The following is a 14,068-nucleotide window of genomic DNA, read 5'->3' as shown; positions in this document are numbered from 1 at the left end:
CCGAACTACCCTAAAATATTATGTAGCCTGTGTCGTTTACCTTTTATTACTTTCTATTTTATTGTAACAAATAAGAGTAGGAACTTCCGCTATCCCAACATATGGGATAAATAGTCAAGCCTCTGCCTATTCAAGATAATTTGTGAGTGAACTTTTGTGCTGGTAGGTGTAATAGGAGTGACTTCTTGTGATCGCAGGTGTCATCCCTGCTAGTTTTTTAGGAACATCAAGTCGTTGGACTTGAAGGCGTGCTATAATGTACATGTGGGCCTTGAACTATGGTTAAAGGCCCGATGTTACAAATTTTGTTGTCGGCCAGGTAGTCTTGGGCTGAAGACTTAACCGATCATATTCTAATCGCTTAAATCGAGGATTTTACATTTTGGAGCTGCAACTTGTTTATTTAAGGCATAAAAAACAAAAAATTAAATAAAAAAATAAATGAAAATAATGAAAAATACAAAGTTTAGTTAAGAAGATAGAGAAGGAAAGGGGCTAGATGTCCACCTCGGCTAACCTAAATCTATTTTTTAAGAATTAATAATACTAGTGTGTAGCCCTTTGCATATGCATAGATACAATTAAAAGCAATCACAATTATATAGTTCAAAAAAAAAAATTTGAGAAAAATGTTCAAATTATACATGGTATTAGCTTACACTTTTTTTAACCTATACATTTTTAAAATATGTGATGATTTCTCATTATATATATATATATAATTTAAAAATTAATTGGATTTAAACTCTTCGGTTTCAGCACCAAATAATTCACTTGCCACAAAAATTAAAAAATTAAATGAACATGTGGTGGAAAATTAGATTCTAAATTGATTCCAATTGAAATCCAATTTAGAATCTAATTAGATTTGGACTTTTTGATTTTTATATTCAGTAATTCATTTGGCACAAAATTAAAAATTAAATGGAATACGTGGTACATAATTGAGAATCCAATTAAAATCTAATTGAATTTTCTTTGATTTTTGACTATATATATTGTGGGGGGAAAAAGGCCCAATCTAATATAGTGGGCCTAGAGCCCCATGTGAGGATTACTGTGCGTCCGAAGAGAAGGAGATGGTAAGGGTAAGGCCCATCTGGAAGAAGGATCCCCGGAAAGAAGGATGGTTGCCGTTCGAGGAGACTGCCTTCCGTCCGAGGAGATTTTATTCCTCAGACGCGAATAGTATTGATTGATCAAACGTGTGGAAGGTCCGAATGATTTTCTTAGCAACCCCAACGATCAAGATAAGCTTTGGGTATATTTGAAGAAGATAAGAATGAGGAAATATCTAAAGGAAAAGCTGCTACCACCGCATTTAAGGCACTGTAGCAACTTCTCTGGCCGCATTTATGTGGAGAAGACCTCTGAACAGTGTAACCTCACCTACCGCCACTCACAGAGATCCAGAGGAAATACTTGACGTGACATATACTCAAGTAGAGTCATAGATGAGGAATAAGTGGACGATGGGGATGATGGGGAAGGAGGTTATATAAAGGAAAGAAGCTCCTGAGAAAAAAGGAGGGAGGAGAAAACAAAAAAGCTTTATTGTAACCCTAAGATCTGTATTCACCACATAATCAATAATATGCATCTTTGGACACCAATTCTTTATGTGTAAATTCATGTTGGTTTATGCTTGAGGGTCGTGATTAATTGTTGTCGATTCCATAATCAACCTAGTTCTTTCACCCATTCTCTACAAATTCATTGTTTTGGGCTTGGGCCACAAATCCTAACCCTACATATATGTATGTATGTATATCATGACATGTATCATATACTTCATCCAAACATGTCATAGAACAAAAAATGAACAACTAAGAAATCATTCATACGATCGGTTATTCAATGGAAAATTTGATTTTTTTTTTTTAATGAGCTTATACTTATTCAAAACATCAAAAATCATATTTTTCATTCTCTTTTCAATTCATGTTGCATGTTACGTAATATCAAGTGAAACAGTTTAATCATTTTGTATCATGCTATTGTTATCCATCAAAAATCATAATTTAATCATGGAAGTCATATCAAAGTGTTAAAACCTTAATTTAAATGGTATGTGACATTCATTCTACTTTAAATCATATCATCAAATGAGACATCTTAATCTATAAAATTTAAATGGTATGTGACATTCATTCTACTTTAAATCATATCATCAAATGAGACATCTTAATCTATAAAATTTAAAACTACGCTATAAATTTAAGTGAGTTAAGGATGTTATACTAGCATGCACACGTTTAATAATGATGAAACTGGCAATTTATCCTTATATCCAATTTATCCTCGTATCCTTTGGAATGTACAATTGCTTCTCTCTTTGGCTCGACTACAAATTCCTTCCATGATCCTAAAGAGCTAACTGTGCATTTGCTTCTTCTTGTTGATTGTTGAAGGACTGGGAATGGTTTGATAATCCTATAAAGTAGGGTTTTGTGTTTGATAGAGGTTGAGTGTTTGGAATCATTTTGGGCTAGTTTGGAAGAGTTTCCTAAACCCTAATTTCTTGAATTTAAAGTAGCTTTTCATAAAATAAAAATGCACATTAGAAGTTGCATCCCTACTTTTCTATGGCTTTTTCTGAGTACTTGTTGGTGCCAACTAATTACTAGTTGATGCATTTAGGATTGTGAATCCCTCTCTATTTATAGAGGGTGGAGCAATTGGGGTTTTAGAATTAGATCTCTTCAGTTTCAAACTTATCTCAACACATATTTATCTCTTGAGGTGATAAGATAAGACTACATATAAAAAAAAAAATCATGCAGTTGCTAAAAATTCTAGTTGAGTGCGTTAACTCAAACTGTATTCCTATCGTCCTACAAATTTTTGGGTCAAAGTTTCAATCAAAGCTATGTACAATTTTGGCGATTTACTTTAATAGGAGGCATTGGGACCCTTTTATAAATATTAGGGCATGGGGGCCTTAATTAAGCCCTAGGCCTAGAGTCAGCACGGATTGGAAGTTCACTTACTACGAAAATGGAATGCATTCAAAATCTATTGACATTTGGTATAAAATTGAAGTGTCATTAGCATTTTTTATTGAGTTTCAACTTTAATATATTATTATATAAATAACATGAGAAAAGAATGACACTTGGGCCCGTTTGGTACATGTGTTTAAAAACTGAAAATTCTTATTTAAAAACTTTTGCTGAAATACGTATGGGTGAAAAAGTGTGTGAAAATGAATGAAATGTTGTTTAAAAACTGAAAATTGTTGTTTAGAAACACTCACCAAATACCCCCTTAAAGTCTTAAACCATTTTTTTGTTGTTGATATAGACATAGTATTTAGAATAAGTCGAACCATTTCATTTATAATATGAAACAAATGAAGTCAGTTGCAAAAAGTTTCAAGTTGATTTGTGTGTAATAGATAGGCTCTTGAATCGGAATATGCAGTTGATCACTAGTTTGATTGAAACCACAAACACCTATTAAGGGGAAGAGAAAACAGCAAAGGACATGATGTCGTTATTAGGTGTCTCTATGGGCTAGTTATTATTTTTAACTTATTTTACTCTTTTTGTGGGGAAACATTGATGTTAAAATGTGTGTTTTGGAAAAGCCATAAAATCACAATTTAACCTTTCGTAAAAACATAGAAAAAAAAAAAATCTTGTATCTGCAAAATTGAACTTTGAATGTGATTGCCATTGCCTTTATAGCTATAGGTAACCTACTTAACAAAAACTTTATGAGACTTTAAGTTTTGTACACAAATTAATCACTAAGCAAGTTGGAGTGTTGGACTAGTTAATGGGGCCAGCTGTCGCGTCCTTAACCAACCAGCTTGGCAATGTCCATATCCGTTGACACATACCTCTAAACCTATTTCAACCAATGCAATGATTAGCCTTTCAATTCACATCAACTAAGGCCTACCCTCGATTAATTGAACTGCCTGTATTAGATCAAACTCAATTACGTGACGTATTTTAGATGAAAAATGGTATGATATTCATTCTAGAGTGAGACATTGTTTCAATATTTATTTTTTATTTTTATTTTTCAAAAAGTTATATGCGCATTTAATTTTCTTACTGTATTGATTTATAATATTCATTCATGACAAAAATGATGATAACTCACTATTCTTTTTTTTTCTTTTTCTTTTTTAGTGTAATTTTAAGTTATATTATATCATTTTTTTTATGGGATGCAAATTTTTTTAAAAAAATTACCATAGATTTTATTCTTATATTTTACATGATTACAAAATTTTAAGATATATAATATCAATAACTATGTTATCAATCAAATATTTAAATTTAAATTTTTTATTTTACAAATTGTGCATAAAAAAAGCATAGCTTAATGTTACACCAAGAGTGATCTTTGGTATATTTCTTTTAATGCTATTGCATAAACTTTCTAGAACTCTTACAATCATCTCTTCTTAGAGCTACTTTAAATTGATTTCGGCACCAATACATGTAATCACAAACTTGAAGTATTAGAGTATTCACAACAATTTCTCTGACTTGAAGGCGATTCCGGTGAGTTTTCTAATGATTTTTACAACATTGGAGTTTTAACAGGTTGTTATTGTTCTTTTTTTTTTCTTTTTTTCTTTTTTAACACTCAATGTTAGGTGTATATATTTTTAATGGCTTGTGATTGAGTGTGGTATTCTCTAATCTCTTATTTGAAAAAAAGTTGATATGTCATTGTTTTTATTTGAGAATGTAATGAGTAGATTTACAAGCAATCCTTATTGAAGTTAAATTCTACATTAAAATACTAGTACACTGACCTTTTTATTTTTTTTAAAGAGATTTTCAACCTATGGTATCTGTGACCAAGACACTAATCAGTTTTTGGTATAGGCGGAGATTGAATCTTAGATCTCTTATACAACTATCAGAGACTTTACTAGTTAAGTTATCTGAAACCTACACTATTGACCTTAGTAGGACTAGTTATATTACTAGTAAGATTAGGATATACTACAATAGACTTGAATCTCAATTACGAATTTACTATTTAGGATAGAGGTCAAAGGAATCACTTTAGCTTCAGGTATATTGTCTCTTTTCTCTTTACTTTATTAGGAAAATTTTGACATAATTTTTATAAAAAATATTAAAAATTATAAAAAAAATTAATTATTTTTTCTTTTATTAGAATTTTTTTAAGAAAAAAATATATCATAAACAAGTACGACATAAACCTTTTTCATAAAAAATAAATAAAACAAGTTCCGAGGAAAAAAGTGGACCCCTCAAAGTTTTTGATGAAAGCGGCACAGACTTCAAATTTTCAGATTTAATAATGCAAATAATATGTAAAAAATAAATACAATACAACTTCCGTGTGCACCTGTCAGTTTCATCAACTAATGCGTATCCGTTTACCTTTAATTTTTTTAATTTGCCCATGAAATTGACAATCAATAATAATTGTCAACCGTCCGATCTCACTCTTGCAGTTCTGCTTATAGCAAAAATATTTTCCTAGTTTTACCTTTTTCTTTTTTATTAAGGAGTTTACTAACGTATATATTAATAATTTATTTTAAAAAATTTTTTAATAAAAAAAGTTCACTATTTTGACCACTTTTTCAAATTTTTATGAATTTTTTTAAAAATGAAGAAAGTTTATGGCCTTACACTCCAAACAAGCGGACATACACCAGCCCCTCCAACTTTCTTTATTGTTCTTTTCCTTTCAACCAAGCCAAGGCTTCTTCCTCAAAATGTTATGGAATATTTGTGGATTTGGTCCTACAGAGAAGCATCTTCCAGGAAAGATACCTTAGTTTCCAAGGGTAATACTCTTGTTTTTGCAGTACATTGGTGTCCACAGACAGTGCACAAGCTGTATATCCATAACTTCAATTTTACTTTTTTATATAAATTCAGGCACATTGTTGTAACACGAAGTAAGTTTTTGATAATTATGATTAACTTTTTTTGTTAAGCATAATTCATATCTATAGAAATCAATCAAAACCAAAATACTAAAAATACATAAAATCATACAAAAGTACAACTTCCCACAACATCAATATTTATACTTGATCATCACAAAACCTTTGTACATTACATAAAAACCACACGAGGACGAAAACTAAAAAGACCACTTCTTTCTATCCTTAGCTAAACGCAACGATCTCCCTCCGGCGTGGCTCACACTTAGCGAAATCCGCCGGCTGAGGCGGCGACGCGGCCAACCTGTCCAAGAAGCTGAGGGGACACTCGTCGTCGACACGGGTGTCGTCCTGGAAATTGAGAGCATAACTCGAAGGGTCGTAGCTGAAATCAGCGGAATGCCACCGCATGTGGTGGTTCCTTCGGGTCTTACCGATCCTCGAGATCAAGTTCATGCACCTGAAACGTATCTCCGGCAGTTCATTGGCCGTCGATTTCAGCCACGTGTACGGTGACCTTGGCGACGTCGTCCGTGGCTTGTCCTCGCTTTTCAACTGCTGATGATCATGAACCGAAGGCGAGAAACAGCACATCGAAGTCTTCACCTTGTGCTTAATAGAAGCCGTTGACGATGATTGCTGCTCGTAATCGTTAAACATTGTAATCTTTGTATATATATTCCAAAGCAAAGACACAAAAGTGAGTATATTGTATAATTGTAGATTCAAGAGTGGCAGAAATTGAGAGTTTTTGTAAGTGTGTAGAAGAAGAGATGATGAAAATCGTGGCTGAGAGAAAACGGAAAGAGTGGCTGAATATATATAATGGAAGTTAGTTTAGAGGAGTGATAAGTCGAATGAGGCAGCTAGATGCTAAACGATGAAACCGTGGGACGTGCGTGGTGCCCGGTTTTTGTGTTAAACCCGCGTGACCTTTATTTATTTCCACTAACAATTGTACTATTATGACACGTGGCCTACCTTTGGCTTTAACTATCACTAGTAAAGTAACGGCTTCAAGTTAAGGAAGCTCAATTAGCTAGCTCTTTTTTTTTTTTTTTGGAAATAGTTTGACAGATATAGAAGAGGGGAGATTTTGAATTCTAAATCTCTCAATTTAGATCTTTTTTAACTGTCTGTAATCTGTATAACTCAGGACCTTAACCCCCACCCCTAAAAGAAGTACTTAGTTTTGCTTAATTTGTAAATTCATTGTCCATTAGTGTATATTCTACCCACCAAATCAAAACATTTTTTTATACATTAATAGCAAGGAATAAAGTGATTTAAATTATAAATGTCTCAATTAAAAACACTAAGAGATGCTATTGTTTTTTCATCTTATTTTTCTGTTTTCAAAAACAATTTTCTATTTTTAAGATTAAAAAACTTATTTGACAATTCAAAATAGATAAAAAACAAAAACTGTTTTCAAAACTCAAATTGTGAAGGAAACTGAAAATTGGCAAAAAACTGTTTTCAGTTTCTAGTTTTCAAAGCCAATAAAAACATGAGTCTGATTGAATGAATTCATCCCATTTAATGAGTTAGTGCTAGAGTTCGAATCCTTGTAACAACATATTTCAATATTTTCTATTTTTTTCTTCAAAGAACTATATATTTTTAATTTCAACTAACCAAACATATTTTTGATTTCAAAAATACAAGAAAATTGTTTTTTCTTTCTATTTCAAAAACAAGTTCTTAAAAATAGAAAAAAAAAATTGTTACCAAACATAACCTAATCAATGCTCTTGACTTCTTAATTGTTTTTTTTATTTTTTTTATTTTTTTATTTTAAATCTAGTTAGTATAATATGATTTCTCTACAACAAAAACTAAGTGAGGCTTCTTATGTATGAGAAAAGAGTAATATTATAGACAAAAATTATTTTACAACATTTTTATAAACTGTTGTTATGGCAAGTTATTATTGGTTCTCATCTGGTTCCACTATTAACATTACTTTTTTTACTTACCAATAACCATTCACCATATTAGTTTTTTATAAAATAAAAAAATTGTAAAATAATTTATATCTTTAACATTGTTCATGAAAAAAAGAAAAGAAAATTAGTATTAATCCAAAATATTTAACGAACAATTGTGCTGACTTTTTTGGATTCAAAAGAGGGAGATTCGTATTGACTAAAGTACATCAATATATATATATTGCTCATCTTTTTGTAACAACAATTTTTGTGCCACAAAAAATAAAGCAAAAAAAGAAAAAGAAAAAGAAAATAGTGAATTTATGAAGATGTAACTGACTTATAGCTAGCTTCGTATTGTTTGTTATAATTTTTTTTTCCATCTTATTCGATTTATTTCACTTATATATAATTTTTTATTTTAAATATGGTAAGTTGTGAATAAATGAATTGTATTGTATGATTATTGATCTTTATTATTATATCTATATACGAATTGATTTTTAGAGTATATGGAATTTAAATTCATAGTTTAATTAGGTGTAGGTAGAATTTCAACTTAGATCCCTTATTTATTATTTTTTTGATAAGTAGATTCCTCATTTAATGACAAAAAAAACTTTACTAGCTAATTGAAATCCAAAAATAATGTATAATTTTTTAAACTTTATTTTTAAAATATGGTTATATTTTCGTTAATTTATTTTTTAAACCATTGAACCAATAAGGATAAACTCTTCAAAAAGCACAAGTAATGCCCTCTAACATTTAATCAAAAAGAAAGAAAAAAAGAAAAAAGAAAAAGAAGGTAAACTACGTATTTCGTCATTATCCTTTATACCATAATTCAATTTGATCAATAACTTTTTAATTGAGTTAATTTGATCTCTAATATTTCAGTGACATGTTAATTTAGTCTTTACTGCTATCTTTTGGATAAAAATTTCGAATATAGCTAACGGCCAAAATATAAAATTAGTTTATTATTACATCAACCAATAGATAACAGCATAAACTAAATTGACTTGAAAAGAAATATTAAAGATCAAATTGACACAATTAAAAACTTAAGAACTAAATTAAAATATGTTGTCAAAAATAAAGTCCAAATATGTAGTAAAAAAAGAAAAAGAAAAAAGGAATTATTCCTTTTGCGTTTCTACGATTCCCAACGTTTTGTCGACGCGGGACTACGGGCTGTGTCCTTTTCTAAGGATAACAAGATAAGATCGATTCTCATAATGAGTAGGAGAGAGAAGTGACGCGTGATTCATGAACAAGCAGTATATGGGCGCGTGTATTTAAAGCATTGAATCTTAAATGGTGGGACCATATATGAGCGTGTGAACTGTGAAGTCTTAGACTCTGGGACTCGGGATATTTCACCAAACACTACTTTTATGAAATTGATGCCTTGTTGGTGTGTGTTCAGTGTTGAGATCGGTGTTAAAATGTAGTGCATTTTAGTAACAACGGCCTTTATACGTTAGTTCATTGCCACTACCCACTAGGCTAATAGCATGTGATCCAAGGTTCATTTCTAATTCGTTAGTTCATTGATTTGGTTGTGGTTCTAATTTTTCTCTTGGAGGTCTTTCCTAACATATACTTTTATATATTTTTTTTCTCGTAATCACTTCTTATTTAGAATTCACAACTATAATCACTTCTTATTTAGAATTCACAAGTTGTCTTTATTAGGATTATATTTTATGTAATTAGTTAATCCTTTAATAAAATGTACTTTACTTATGTGCAGACTAAGGGAGAGGCAAATAGACTGGGCCTCACTTGGGCTCACAATTTATTTGAAGAGTGGGTATAAGATTTCCCACAATAGGTGGTCCACGGCACAGAAACTTAACGAGATCACTTTTCTCCTTTTATGTGGCTACCATTTTTCTTTCACCCTTTCTCCCTCTTCCTCTCAAAATTCTTCAACCACCTTTCCACTCTCCCGCCTCTCTTACTTATAGCACTCCGATTAGTGGGGTGCTATGATTGCTTTTGTAGTTAGTGTAATGAGAGGTCCAATGTCATCAGTCGTTAGTGGTTGGTTAGGTGGGAGTGGGGTGGAGTGAAGGTGGCTTTGGAACTTGGTTCCCACTTCAGTGATTATGCCCGGCAGAGATGCTTCAGGGTATTGCCAGTCATGTTCATGGTGGGATGTCCGGCTGTTATTCTTCCTATATTGTCCGGTAGTGGTCTCCTGAGCACATACTGAGTGGTAAAACTTGGGCCTACACCCCCTGCGGGCTTAGGATGGGATCCCAGATAAAGGGGGATGGGAACAATGGGCCGCATCATTTATGCTTGAACTCAGGGCCCAAGTGGGCTTGGTCTTCCCGAGACCGTACAACTTGTAATTGTGTAGATTTAAGTTAGGTTTAATACATCAAGAAATATGTTGTTCAAGCATATCAAGTGTTCGTATTAAAAGACATGACTATTGATCCAAGAAACAAATAAAGAAAAATTGTTCATTAAGTCTCGACAGATAGCTTAACAGATGACTGCTATTAAGACTTAATATGAAGCTCAATAGATGGCTCGACACATCCTCCATCTATCGAGAATTATGATTTTAGAATTTCCAGGTCTGAAATTCGGCTCAAGCTTATGTATTTGTTTAGGGTTTCTTTTCTCATAACTCTAAACATATATAAGGCTTATTTTAAAAATCATCATATACGGATACAAAAACCAAAAGATTATTTTTTTTCTCTGTGAGAAGCTACTACGTTTGTATGCCTTAGGGTTTTGTAACCAAGTACTTCCTGATCTTCATTGTTAATAAAGTGAAGAACTTTGCAGTTAACAACATTTGTTCAAGTTATTGAAGTTAGTCACGTACTGGGATCCGTGAAAAGAGTTAGTCACAAATTGAAAATTTGTGCAGCAAAGGAAAGAAGGCTACTACAAGATCAAGTCCAATTAAGTATTGGAACAAATGTTCAACTGTAAGTTGGTATTTTGGGATAGGCTAGGGTAGTGGTAAGATTCCTTATACTTGTAACCGTTTGATTGTTGATTAGTAGATTCTTGGGAGTAATGACCTTAAATTCACCTGGTGGAGTTTTTGCCTTGCGAAAGGTTTTCTCCATTTGTCAACAAATCGCCGTACCAATTTAATTTCTGCTACATTTAGTTTATTTGGTGATTTGTTGTTGTCTTCACGATTTGTATGCAATTGAACCTAATTAATCAACTTGAATAAATTGAATTAATTAACCAGGGTCAAACTATCTTAACCCAACAATCTTTCATAAAAAATAAATAAATAAATAAATAAAATTCACAAGTTGTCTATAACATCATATCAAGGATATGTCATAACTCATAAGCTACGGTTTTCGATTTGTGCAAATCTCACATGTTGAGAGAGAAGGCAATAAACAAGCACACCTCTTGAATCTGTATGTCAAGGAATATGAAACTTGGATTGAGAAAATTTTAGATATGATTAAGTCAACTTTGACTCATGATGAACTAAATTTTTATTCTTCTTAATAAAGTTGCATTTTTTTTCCATAAAATAAATAAATAAATAAATAACATTATGCCACTTAAAAAAATGTGATCTAAGGAAATATTATGTTGTCAAAGACCTTTTATTTTTTTTAAAGATATTTTAGTAGTCCTTGCCTTTACTTTTTTTTATTACTTTTTTTTTACTCCTTGTATTATGTTAATAATTACAATAATTAGCACATCACATTTGCTAGCTCTAAGTAAAACTCTATTGTCAAATTTTCAAAATACTACAATGAATAATATCTATTAATGAAACTTTTACAAATTTAAAAGGAGTATCTCTATTTATTTAATACTATTTTAAGGTTAAAGTACAAACTACATTTCTAAAATTTGGGTTTATATACATTTTATTTTACACTTTGAAATTTCAAAATTTAGATTTTATTTCTTGAAGTTAAATTTCGTTTATGTTAGCACCCCCTCCTCCATCCATATTTTCTATTAAGTGTCACATAAGCTTGCTCCACGTGTTTAATTAGTTCAATAAAATGATGTCATGTCAGTAAATTATTTTTTTTAAAAAAAAATTAGGCTAAAAAAATGATGTGGCCAGTATCTCATTTTGCACCCATGTAAATACATCATTTTATACCCGTTAATAACCTTTATATTCTTCTTAATAAAATTGTAGTCTTCATATAAAAAAAATTAAAAATTAAAAAAAGAAATACCATTATGCCGCTTTGCCCAGAAATATGTGATCTAAGGAAAAGGCCATGTTGTCAAAGACCTTCGCCTTTTTTTTTTTGTTATTACTTTTTTTTCCTACTTGTATTATGCTAAGTATTACAATAATTAACACAACACATTTTCTCTAAGTAAAACTCTATTGTCAAATTTTCAAAGTACTATTGTGGGGGGAAAAAGCCCCGAGCTACTTAATGGGCCCGGGACACCCTGTTAAGGACTATTGTATTTCCGAGGAGCAATAGGTGGTTGGGGCGGCCCATCTGAAGCAGGAAGTCCAGAAGTAAAGGGGGAGTACCGTTCGAAGAGGTCATCACTGGTCCGAAGAGGTCATCACTAGTCCGAAGACGTCTTACTCCTCGGCCACAAATAGCCTTGATCAAACAAACGTGTGGAAAGTCCGAATAATCTTCCTAACAATCCCAACGATAATGATAAGTCCTGGGTGGATCCGGAGATGATCAGAACTAAAAAATATCTAAAGGAAAAGCTGCTACCACCGCATTTAATGCACTGCAACAGCTTTTCTAGCCGCATTTATGTGGAGAAGACCCCTGAACAGTGTAACCTCGGCTACTGCCACTCACAAAGAACTAAAGTAGACACATGACGTGACATGCACTTGAGTAGATACGCAGATGAAGAACAGGTGGACGATGGAGATGATAGGAGAGGATGCTATATAAAGAAGAAGGGTCCCTGATAATAGGGGATGCAGGAGAGAGAGAAAAAGAGAGAGAAAAGCTTTACTGTAGCTCTGAATGTTGTAATCACTGTCCACTTAATAAAACATCTCTTCGGACATCCATTCATGGAGTTGTTCAGGCATCATTTCATGTTATCATCACTGCAATTAACCTAGCCAACCATTGTTTACTTCATAACCAACCTAGCTCTTTCGCCCACTCTCTACAAATTTATTGTCCCGGGTTCGTTGGGCCTTCAACCCATATCTTTTGGGCTTGGGCCACAAAAATAGACCCTACAATTGGCGCCGTCTGTGGGGAGAGCTTGTGCAGGGGTGGAAACAACAGTAGGTGATGGCTGGACACGGTCAACAAGAAGCGGAGTCTAGGGCATCCCAACACGTTGACCCCTTTCTTAACCTGGAGCGGAGACAGGACCGCGAGGGTAGCGTGCACACCGTGCCTCTTGGTCAGAACTAATCACATGGGGGGAGTCACATGTCCCATGCAGAGAAGAACCGAGATTTACAGCGGGAGATTGAAAAGCTAAAAAGGGAGTTACGCCATGCAAAAAGGAAACGGGCTCCCTCGTACTCTGATGAGGACCCTGATGACGAGTCGGAAGTCACTTATCAACATAAATCCAGGACACCAGCCAGTGAGTCCTATACCTATGAAGAAGAATCTCATTGCAAGGGGCAACGCAGAATCCCACCACATGGAGACGTGGGAAACGACGCCATGAGCAGGGCTCTAAACCAAATTTCTAGGTCACCCTTCACGCGCAGGATTGAAGAGGCGAGACTTCCTCGGTGTTTTAATCAACCAACGTTCACCATCTACAACAGTAAAACAGACCTCGTGAAACATGTGAGTCATTTTAACCAGAGGATGGCTGTCTACTCCAGGGACGAAGTGCTGATGTGTAAGGTCTTCCCTTCCAGTCTTGGGCCAGTTGCCATGAGGTGGTTCGATGGGCTGAACCTAAATTCCATCAGCTCTTTCAAAGAGCTCACCCAAGCTTTTGGTTCACGATTTATCACCTGCCGAAGAGTGGCCCGACCTTTGTCTTCTCTACTGTCTTTGAGCATGCAGGAAGGAGAGACACTGAAGGTGTATTCGAACAGATATTGGGAGATGTTTAATGACATGGAGGGCAATTTTGATGCAGTGGCCCTAGAAACGTTTAAGCTCGGCCTCCCTACCGATTATGGTTTAAGGACATCCTTGTCGGGTAAACCCGTTACTAGCATGCGTCAGCTAATGGACCGCATTGAGAAGTATAAGAGAGTTGAAGAAGACCAACAACAAGGAAAAGGCAAGGAGAAGGTTAT

The 14,068-nt window shown here is 33.4% G+C and overlaps 1 pseudogene; it reads left to right on the top strand.

Annotated features, from left to right (window-relative positions):
- The first annotated feature begins 13,232 nt into the window (after nucleotides 1-13,232).
- LOC111996894 (uncharacterized) overlaps nucleotides 13,233-14,068 on the top strand; it is a 25,489-nt pseudogene continuing 24,653 nt past the window's right edge.

Source organism: Quercus suber, unplaced genomic scaffold (genome assembly GCF_002906115.3).
Source record: "Quercus suber isolate HL8 unplaced genomic scaffold, Cork oak 2.0 scaffold_736, whole genome shotgun sequence".
Classification (NCBI taxonomy): Eukaryota; Viridiplantae; Streptophyta; class Magnoliopsida; order Fagales; family Fagaceae; genus Quercus; species Quercus suber.
This window is presented reverse-complemented; position numbering and strand designations above follow the sequence as displayed.